The following is a 10,633-nucleotide window of genomic DNA, read 5'->3' on the forward strand; positions in this document are numbered from 1 at the left end:
CTGGTCACTGGAAGTTCATTATGGCACCTCATGGCAAAGAACTCTCTGAGGATCTGAAAAAAAAAGAATTGTTGCTCTACATAACGATGGCCTAGGCTATAAGAAGTTTGCCAAGACCCTGAAACTAAGCTGCAGCACGGTGGATAAGACCATACAGCGGTTTAACAGGACAAGTTCCACTCAGAACAGGCCTCACCATGGTCGACCAAAGAAGTTGAGTGCACCTGCTCAGTGTCATATCCAGAGGATGTCTTTGGGAAATAAATGTATGAGTGCTGCCAGCATTGCTGCAGAGTTTAAAGGGGTGGGGGGTTAGCCTCTCAGTGCTCAGACCATATGCCGCACACTGCATCAAATTGGTCTGCATGGCTGTCATCCCAGAAGGAAGCCTCTTCTAAAGATGATGCACAAGAAAGCCTGCAAAAAACAGTTTGCTGAAGACAAGCAGACTAAGGACATGGATTACTGGAACCATGTCCTGTGGTCTGATGAGACCAAGATAAAATTATTAGGTTCAGATGGTGTCAAGCGTGTGTGGCGGCAACCAGGTGAGGAGTACAAAGACAAATGTGTCTTGCCTACAGTCAAGCATGGTGGTGGGAGTGTCATGGTCTGGGGCTGCAAGAGTGCTGCCGGCACTGAGGAGCTACAGTTCATTGAGGGAACCATGAATGCCAACACGTACTGTGACATACTGAAGCAGAGCATGATCCTCTCCCTTCAGAGACTGGGCCACAAGGCAGTATTCCAACATAACGACTCCAAACACACCAAGACCACTACTGCCTTGCTAAAGCTGAGGGTAAAGGTGATGGACTGGCCAAGTATGTCCCCACACCTAAACCCTATTGAGCATCCGTGGGGCATCCTCAAACGGAAGGTGGAGGAGCGCAAGATCTCTAACATTCACCAGCTCTGTGATGTCATCATGGAGGAGTGGAAGAGGACTCCAGTGAACTCCATGCCCAGGTGGGTTAAGGCAGTGCTGGAAAATAATGGTGGTCACACAAAATATTGACACTTTGGGCCCAATTTGGACATTTTCACTTAGGGGTGTACTCACTACTTTGTTGCCAGAAGTTTAGACATTGATGGCTGTGTGAGTTATTTTGAGGGGACAGCAAATTTACACTGTTATACAAGCTGTACACTCACTACTTTACATTGTAGCAAGTTTCTTCAGTGTTGTCATAAGAAAAGATATAATAAAATATTTACAAAAATGAGGTGTACTCACTTTTGTGAGATACTGTAAATACGGGTATATATCATTTACGGCGCTCAGGGATTCGTTGGAGGGGCCACAAAAGAGAAGTGTGTGTATGTATGTGTGTGTGTGTATATGTATATATATATATATATATATATATATATATATAAAAAATCACAAATCACACCACAAGGGTATCGGTACTTGGTATCGGCGAGTGCGTGTCTGAAAGTATGGATACTTGTACTCGCCAATAATAGAACGGTCTCGGTGCAACCCTACTAGCGATTGTTTGGTCCTGTACATAGAACTGAAGAACAATGATATGCATTGGCATCTTACCATTCAGTCAGCACCATCAACCTTGGCAGTCTCTATTGTTTTCATGCCGGCGTCAGCCCAGTACAGCCTTCTCCAGTTCATAATCAATAGCTAAGCCATTGGGCTGAGTAAGACTGGAGGAGGAGACGATGACCCTCCATCCAGAGGCGTCTATAACAGAACATTCTATCTTTGGATTGGCACCCCGTTCGATGAATCTGGAAAAGAGCGTGTATCTTCTAATGCAAGGAGGAAGAAAACTCTCTGGTATGAAATGTAATGTAACCTTTCTCACACTCCTACAGGATCCACCTCAATGCCCCTAGGGTGGTCCAGGTTCTCTCAAATCAGCACACTGCACATGGAACCATCAGTGCTGGACATTTCAATCCGGTCTGTTCCTAAAGACAATGCAGAAGAGCAACAACAAGTGTATGAGAAGTGGTACTGTGCAGAGTCCATACATAGAAAATAAGAACAGATACTGAGAATTACACCCAGCATATGGGACAAGAGAAGTGAGGAGTGGAGAGATCTGAGGGGATGGTCTGGGTGGTGTGAGGAGTAGAGGGGGGGGGGGGGTGAGGAGGGGAGGTGTGAGGAGTAGTAGAGAGGGGAGGTGTGGGGTGGCAGGAGTAGAAAGGGGTCGTGTGTGAGTGAGGGGTGTGTGAGGAGTAGAGGGGGGTGTGTGTGAGGAGTAGAGGGTGGTGGTGTGAGGAGTAGAGGGGGGGTGGTGGTGTGAGGAGTAGAGAGGGGGGGTGGTGTGAGGAGTAGAGAGGGGGGGTGGTGTGAGGAGTAGAGAGGGTGGTGGTGTGAGGAGTAGAGGGGGGGTGGTGGTGTGAGGAGTAGAGAGGGGGGGTGGTGTGAGGAGTAGAGAGGGGGGGTGGTGTGAGGAGTAGAGAGGGGAGGTGGCGTGAGGAGTAGAGAGGGGAGGTGGCGTGAGGAGAAGAGAGGGGGGAGGTGGAAAGAGTAGAGAGGGGAGGGGGGCGAGGAGTGGGGGGGTGAGGAGTAGAGAGGGGGAGGGTGTGAAGACTAGAGAGGGGGAGGATGTGAAGACTAGAGAGGGGGAGGGTGTGAAGACTAGAGAGGGGGAGGGTGTGAAGAGTAGAGAGGGGGAGGGTGCGAAGAGTAGAGAGAGGGAGGGTGTGAAGAGTAGAGGGGGGGTTTGTGGGGAGGGGGGGTGAAGAGTAAGGTGGAGGGGGGTGAAGAGTAGAGGGGAGGGGGGGTGAAGAGTAGAGGGGAGGGGGGGTGAAGAGGGGAGGGGAGGTGTAGAGTAGAGGGGAGGGGGGGTGAAGAGTAGAGGGGAGGGGGGGTGAAGAGTAGAGGGGAGGGGGGGTGAAGAGTAGAGGGAGGGGAGGTGAAGAGGGGAGGGGAGGTGAAGAGTAGAGGGGAGGTGTAGAGTAGAGGGGAGGGGGGTGTGAAGAGAAGGGGGGAGGGGGGGTGTAAAGAGAAGGGGGGTGTGAAGAGAAGGGGAGAGGGGGGTGCAAAGAGTAGAGGGGAGGGGGGTGCGAAGAGGGGAGGGGGGGTGTGGTTGTTTTTAGCATCGCTTTACAGTCGTTTCAGCGGCGCTTTTCACCCCCACTAGCGGCCGAAAAAGGGGTAAAATTGTTGCTGCTGAAGCGCTTTGCGGGTGCATCGGCAGCGCTGCCCATTGATTTCAATGGCGGGGAGTTTTAAGAGCGATGTATTCACCAAAGATGCTTCTTGCAGGACTTTTTTTTCTGTCCTGCAAGTGCACCGCCCCAGTGTGAAAGCACTCAGACTCTCATACTGGGGGGAGGGGAGGCGTTTTTCAGGCGCTATTTTTTTAGCCCTTTAGCGCCTGAAAAATGCCTCAGTGTGAAAGTAGACTTAGATTCTTCATCTCCCCCTTTACTTTGGAGTCGTATGTTTATAAATCATTGTTAATATTCTGCTGTCTTCATATCAATCGCTGCATATTGACAGATGAATGTCTACGTATTTTATATTTTTTGCGGTATTTGCACCTTCTTTTTCTAATATTTATTGCTCTGTTATCAGCACCTGAAGTGGTATGGATTGTATTATATGAATTCTCACGTTTTAGATATTTATTTGCTCGATGTCACATTATTTGAATCGCCATTGTTTACATCCTTGCACACCAATGTCATGTTAGGTTTGTTGCATAAATTAATTTGGCAATCACTACAGCAGCGCAGCCCCACCATTCCATATATATACCAATCACATTAGATACAGATAAGCTATCAGGTGCCTGCAGCAGCGGGTCACTTTTCAACATTATATATAATTCAAAGTGGGAGTATCCACTACACAGTTATTATGCCCCCCAAATCACATCCCACCCCAATCCCCCCCTACTAGCAGAAATCTACTCCCCCAATTCCAGCAGCCAATCAGGCATCACATCAAAGGGAGGACTGGCCTGCGAGGGGGCACAACTGAAATCTGGGTGTAAATCAGCCCCCCCTGGATTCGGCTATGTCCGTGTCTCTCCCTCCAGTAGCTGAAATCCGACGGCTAGGAGAGGGGAAGAAACTGGCTTTAACTACTTAAAGGGGTTGTAAACCTTTTTGTTTTTTCACCTTAATGCACCCTATGCATTAAGGTGAAAAAACACCTGGAAGTGACCCGCCCCCCATTATACTTACCTGATCCCTGGAACTTGACCCGTCAGGGACGCGCTGTCTCTCTGCCCGGGGTTTTCAGGTCTTGATTGGATAGATTGATAGCAGCACAGCTATTGGCTCCCACTGCTGTCAATTAAACCCAATGATGCGGGGGGCGGGGCCGAGTCATACATTCGGCGGCTATGGACGCCGAATGCTGGATTCGGGAGCGCGCCCGCAAGGTAACCCCCTCGGGAGAGCGATTCTCCTAGGGGGTTATCTGATGTGGGGAGGAGCCGCGAGAGCCGCCAAGGGACCCCAGAAGACGAGGTTCGAGGCTACTCTGTGCAAAACGAGCTGTTATGATATGCTTGTTATTAAAAAAACAACAACAAAAAAACACGATACCCTTACAATCACTTTAACTGCTTGCCGCCCGCCCACCGTCAAATGAAGGCAGAGCAGCTCTCATTCTGAGACGCCGTCCCAGAACGGCCGCTCTCAGGCGCCCGCGCCGTGTTGCTAGGACACAGCACGACCCCGATCTGTGTAAAGAGCCGCGACTCTTTAACCATGTGATCGGCTGTGTCCAATCACAGCTGGTCACATGTAAACAATGAAGTGCCAGTAATCTGCGCTCCTCGCCTCACACTGACAGAGTGTGTGGTGAGGAGAGCCGATCAGCGGCATCTCCACGCAAGGGACATCTAGGAATGTAATCAGGGCACTGATTACTGAGTCAGGGATGGTAGGGACATGGAGATGGTGGAAAACATAGGAACAATATGTTTTCCACCATCTACATGTCCCTACCACCCTTGACTCAGGTCTTTTACTCATCCTATACTCTTTATGGACTAACAAGGTCTTTTGGGATACATCACTATACCCATGCCATGCCTGCTCTCCGCTTGGCCCCTGGCGGGGTCCCATCTGACTCCGCCCCCTCAGCTCCCTGGTGAGGCACCTGCTGCCGCCGTCTTGGAGCTGCACACCTGTTAGCCATGGTCAAGCTCAGTGGTACATTGTTACACACATCCACCCCTGAAGCGTAAGCTGGATCTCGCAAAACTAGTCGGGTAGCATGATGCCCGTGTACTATGACTGCCATTACATCTATGTACCAATATCTCTTGTTTATGTATTTTTTTTTAAATTGGCAACTGTTGGCATTATCTATGCATGTAAACAATTTTACTTTAATAAACCTTATACTGTATTTACTACTGTTCTGTTTACTGGTGAAAACGGTACCCACTTCATTTAAAGTCCTGGGGTGAATCCTTCTTTTATAATGCCAGCTATCAGTGCCCACTAGTGGCAGCAATCAGTGCCCACAAGTGCCACCAATCAGTACCCATTAGCAATGCCAGTCAGTGCTGGCAATTAGTGGCGCCCATCAGAGCTGCCTATCAATGCCCATCAGTACCGCCTATCCGTGCCTCCTATCAGTGCCCAATGGTGCCGCCTATCAGTGCCCACCAGTGCCGCTTAACAGTGCTCATCAGTGCCACATATCAGTACCCATAAGTACGGCATATTAGTGCCTCCTCATCAGTGCCACCTAATCAGTGCCCATAAGTGCCGCCTCATCAATGCCCATAAGTGACACCTCATCAATGCCCACCAATTCAGCCTATCAGTGCCCATCAGGGCACATCAGTGAAGGCGAAAAATTACTTACTTACAAAATTTACTGACTGAAAAAATGTAAAAAAAAAATTTTTTTCAAAATTTTTTTGTAAAAAATAAAAAACCCAGCAGTGATTAACTGCTTGCTGCCTGCCCACCATCATATGACGGCGTCCCAGATCACGGCCGCGCCGTGTTGCTAGGACACGGCTCGACCCAATCTCTGTAAAGAGCCGCGTCCGCATACCTAACACCGCTGAAACTAGCCAAGTTTCAAACCACAAGAAGCCCATTATGTCCCCTATGTGTGCTGGTCCCTGGTTCATTCTATCATTTGATATGGGACTTCCCTAACATACAAACCTACTGGATGCAGATAATTTGCTTCCTTCATGACAACATGGGCTCCCCAGTGGTCCTGGACCCAAAGCTATGTCTATTGGGCTTATTGCCCGACATCGAAGTTGACAAATACCAAGCCATATTTATGTATGAAACCTTATTCATAGCACAAAAAGTGAAAGCCCGATCTTGGATGCAGACACTGCCCCCTACACTTTAGATCTGGAAAAAGGAAATTAATGATACCCTTCCATACAGGAAAATGATCTATACACATAGAGGATGTATGCAAAAATACTCTAGAGTAGGGCTGAAACAACTAATCGATTAATCGACAACTAATCGTTTATTAAATTAATCGATTACTATTTTCCTAATCGATTAATCGGCCAGTAACATAACAGGGTTGAAAAAACTAAAATGAGCCCTTATAATACAAAAGGAGCAAATAATCGCTACTGTAACTATGCTTTTTTCAGCTGCTGCATATTTGGAAAGGGTCAGGGACTTTTTTTTTAACACAAAACAGTGCTTTTTTGGTTCAATATTCTTCAATGGAGAAGCTGCAGAAAAACATGTAATGCATTTTTGCAGCAATTTGTGTTTTTTAATATGCCCAACAACAAATTGTCCAAAAAAAAAATGCAAAATCCTGTGCGCAAAAAATCAAAACGCACAGCAAAAAGCACTGCAGAAACAGATCAAAAGCAAATTGCATAGGTGTGTACGGAGCCTGATGCTGGCCACACCGATCAATTTTCAGACGAGAATATTCATACGAAAAATCTTTGTACATTCGCTGAATGACAGAATTTTTCATTTCATATGAAATTTTCACTTGGTTTCTAACATTCTGTTTTTAAAATGAATGTAACTTCTGAACGAAAACCATATACACTGTCTGAAAATTCCTTTGACCAAGAAGTTTTCTATTTCCAAATTTTCCCATCACTGTGGTTGAAAATGAACGTCGATTTGACCCCACTAATGATTAGAAAATTGAACAAACATTCTTAAAATGACATTTTTTTTGAAGGAAGATATTGTTTGTTTTTTAAATGAAAAAAAATTGATCTCTGAGTCTGATGATATTTACCAGATTCACCCTTTAATATACTGTTACAGGATATATACTATCTCTCCTCTAATAGTATATATACAGAATATCTCCTCTAATAGTATATACAGTATATCTCTTCTGTCTGTTATTCTCAGAGTGGATTAGAGATTTTGCACCCTAACCATATAGTTGGTTATTTACATTTACTACTGAATAGAGATATTTAAGAATAAATTGCCTTTTTTTTAAACTTTACATATTAACTAAATTACACACGACACTTATTTTAAAGGTTATTAACCGATTAATCGAAATAATAATCAGCCAATTAATCGATTATGAAAATAATCGTTAGTTACAGCCCTACTCTAGAGTGTGGGATAGATGGATGGAGGATGGCGAGACATGTACCTAACTGATCCACTCTATTGAGGGGAAACAAAAACAATACAATTGTTATAGTATAAATAAGTTTATTAAACATATGCTATGTACAATACTATATATTTATGTTGAATGTACCTATGTATACCATGTTTACATCTCAATAAAGTTGTTTTTTCCAATTAAACGCGTCCAATTAAGAGCGTCCATGGCTCTTTAACCATGTGAATGGCGGTGTCCAATCACAGCCGGTCACATGTAAACAAGGAGATGCCGCTAATCGGCTTTCCTCGCTTCACATTGACAGAGTGTGAGGAGAGGAGAGCCGTTCAGCGGCATCTCCTCACAGGGGGACATCTAGGGATGTAATCAGGGCATTAATCATCAGTGCCCTGATTACAATAAATAAAGTGTCACAAAACAGTGCCAGCATATAGTGCCCACCACTGCCACCAATCAGTGCCCATTAGCGATGCCAGTCAGTGCTGGCAATCAGTGCTGCCCATCAATGCCCATCACTGCTGTCGATCAATGCCCATCAGCACCTATCCGTGCCGCCTATCCATGTCCACCAGTGCCGCCTATCAGTGCCCACCAGTGCCACATATCAGTGCCCATAAGTGCAGCATATTAGTGCCTCTTCATCAGTGCCATCTCATCAGTGCCCATAAGTGCCACCTCATCAATGCCCACCAGTTCAGCCTATCAGTGCCGCCTCATCAGCGCACATCAGTGAAGGCGAAAAATTACTTAGTTGCAAAATTTACTGACAAAAAAAAAGTAAACTTTTTTTTTTCTAAATTTTTGGTCTTTTTTTTTTTTTTGTAAAAAAATAAAAAACCCAGCAGTGATTAAATACCACCAAAATAAAGCTCTATTTGTGTGAAGAAAATGATTCAAAAAATTTGTTTGGGTATATTGTAGCATGAATTGTCATCCAAAGTGCGACAGTGCTGAAAGCTGAAAAGGGGCTTGGGCAGGAAGGGGGTGTAAGTGCCTGGTAGGCAAGTGGTTAAGGACCGAGCCTATTGTTTAGACTTGGTGTTTACATTTTTTTTTTTGCTAGAAAATTACTTAGAACCTATATATATATATATATATATATATATATATATATATAATTTTTTTTTTCAGACAACCTAGAGAATAAAATGGGGGTCATTGAAATACTTTGTCACACCGTATCTGCGACTTTTTTGAATTAAAAAATAAGACAACAGGAAAGTTAGCTCAATTTTTTTTATATTGTGAAAGATGATGTTACGCTGAGTAAATTGATACCCAACATGTCACGGTTCAAAACTGCGCTTGCTCGTGGAATGGCGACCAACTTTGGTACTTAAAAATCTCCATAGGCGACGTTTAAAAATTTCTACAGGTTACCATTTTTAAGATACAGAGGAGGTCTAGTGCTAGAATTATTGCTCTCATTCCAACGATCGCAGCAATACCTCACATGTGTGGTTTTAACACCGTTTTCATATGCAGGCGCAACTTATGTATGGGTTCGCTTCTGCGTGCGAGCTCAGTGAAAAAAATTCTTTTTTATTTTACTTTTTATTTTTACACTGTCCTTTTAAAAAAAAAATGTTTTGGGTCACTTTTATTCCTATTACAAGGAATGTAAACATCCCTTGTAATAGAAAAAAAGCATGACAGGACCTCTTAAATGTGAGATCTGGGGTCAAAAAGACCTCAGATCTCACATTTACGCTTAAATGCAATTTAAAATAAATAAATAAATAGTCTTTTTTATTTACAAAAAAAAAATTCCCCTTTAAGACCATTGGGCGGAAGTGACGTTTGATATCCCTTCCGCCATCCAATGGTATGGAGCCGAGTGGGGGTCATCTTTCCCTCACTAGGCATCCAGCCTCACAGGGAAGAGGACGTGATCGTCTCCGCCGCTACCGGCCGCTCCGGTAAGCGGCGGGGGGGCCCCTCTCCCGCCCGATAGATGTGATCTCACCGAAAATCCACCGCACAGACCACTTTTATCTGAAAGCGGACCGCCCGCTGTTGAAGAGGATACCGGGGTTATGGCAGCTCTCTGCTGCCCTAGCAACGGTATTCCACTTCAAACAGCCGACGTACAATGATGACAGGCGGTCCGCAAGTAGTTAAAGAAGAAGTACAGCGGAAGCTCGTTTTGCACTCCTGTGACCCATTTTCAGCAGAGAGTGGGCTGAAGTCCGCTCTCTGCTGATGTCACAGAAGACGGTCCAGGGTCCGCGTCATCACGACAATGGAAGTCGGGATCCGCCAGACAGACACCCGGCTCAGCCTCTCAGCGAGCTGCTGAGAGCCTGAGCTGGCCGCTCCGCCCCCTCCACAGCCCAGCGCTCCAGTGAGTGAGGAGAGCAGAGAGCTGTGACTGACAGTCTGCAGCTCTCTGCTAACGGAGCTGTGAGAACCGAGCGATCCACAGTGTTTGATCGTTTGGTTCTCAGTGTAGACGCGACGGGGGACAGATATAGCATCCACCTAGGTAAGTATGATACTGGAAAAAACACCTAGCATACGGGACAAGAGAAGTGGTACTGTGCAGAGTCCATACATACAGATAAAGAACAAATACTGAGAAATATGCCCAGCATACCCAGTCATTAAAAGGACCATAGTACAGTTTAATTATATGTCAAATCTATAAAATGATATGAAATGTATTTGGCTACAGCGTTACATAACTAAGGTTCCTCCACACCAGACCATATCTGCATGGAGCTGGAATTGTACACAGTCATGCTGGAACAGAAAAGTGCCTTCCCCAAACTGTTATGCCGCGTACACACGGTCGGACTTTTCGTCTACAAAAGTCCGACAGCCTGTCCGACAGACTTCCGACGTACCTTCGGCGGACTTGCGGCAGACTTTCTTACGAACGGACTTGCCTACACACGACCACACAAAAGTCCGACGGATTCGTACGTGATGACGTACACCGGACTAAAATAAGGAAGTTCATAGCCAGTAGCCAATAGCTGCCCTAGCATGGGTTTTTGTCCGTCGGACTAGCACACAGACGAGCGGATTTCGGGGTCCGTCGTACTTACGACGTAAAGATTTGAAGCATGTTTCAAATCTAAAGTC

The sequence above is a fragment of the Aquarana catesbeiana genome, linkage group LG07 (genome assembly GCF_042186555.1).
Source record: "Aquarana catesbeiana isolate 2022-GZ linkage group LG07, ASM4218655v1, whole genome shotgun sequence".
NCBI classification, from domain to species: Eukaryota; Metazoa; Chordata; class Amphibia; order Anura; family Ranidae; genus Aquarana; species Aquarana catesbeiana.